At 49.1% G+C, this 809-nt stretch overlaps 1 protein-coding gene across 1 annotated transcript in view; it reads right to left on the bottom strand.

Annotated features, from left to right (window-relative positions):
• LOC102681822 overlaps positions 1–809 on the bottom strand; it is a 20,642-nt gene that overhangs the window by 6,183 nt on the left and 13,650 nt on the right. The gene's annotated exons all lie outside the window — the stretch shown is intronic.

The raw sequence follows: 809 nt of genomic DNA, 5'->3' as shown, positions 1-809 counted from the left end.
TCGTCGTCCCGGCCTCGACTTTGACCGTTCAACCGAGACGAGAATCGGGGAGGCAAGCCTCCCCCTCCCCCTCTTTTCGCAATCTCGTTGTTATTGCTTTCTCCACGCTCCCTTCTGTTCTTTCTCCAACGGATTCCTTTGAACACCTTTTTTCTCCCTCCCTCTTTCTTCTTTCCTCTCTACCTCTCCGACGAGGAGGAGCGAAAAACTGGTATTCCGCTGGTAGTTTCTAATTTGGAGAATTCTCTTTTCCCTCTTTTCTCTCCCTCTTCCTTTTATCTCGAGAATCCTTTGAAAAATATTTGATTCGTTGGTCTTTTATCCCTCGATCAACGAGGAGGATGTAATTTCATAACTGTCACATTTTTCCGACATAGACATAGGGGGGAGGGACAAAGGAAGGGAGAGAGAGAGAGAGAGAGAGAGTTTTCCCTGGAAGTTTCTTGGTGGAAAAAAGAGGGACGAGCGGCCAGTGTCAGAGGAGACGAGAGGAGAGGGGAGGACGCGAAGGAAACGTTTTTAACGATACGTTTATAAAGCTCGGGCGGAGAGGAGGGAGGGAGACACGGGCCAACAAAGTGAAACAAGCCAACGCGACAAAGAGTTTTCTTGCGGCTGTAAATAATTATTCTGTCCCGGGGATATTAGGGGGAAAATATTCCCTCTTTGTGCAGCGGGAGGGGAGGGGCAGTAATTGCATTTCTGCCAATTTTCCCCGCAGCTGAACGTTTATTTAGCTTAACAATTTTCGAGAGCCCACCCCTTCCTGCGCCCTCCAACGCCCACCGCCGTTATTCTGCCTCGTTACA

This window comes from Apis dorsata, unplaced genomic scaffold, assembly GCF_000469605.1.
Source record: "Apis dorsata unplaced genomic scaffold, Apis dorsata 1.3 scaffold_348, whole genome shotgun sequence".
In the NCBI taxonomy this organism is placed as follows: domain Eukaryota; kingdom Metazoa; phylum Arthropoda; class Insecta; order Hymenoptera; family Apidae; genus Apis; species Apis dorsata.
Note: the sequence above shows the minus strand (reverse complement) of the source record. Positions and strands in the feature narration are given on the sequence as shown.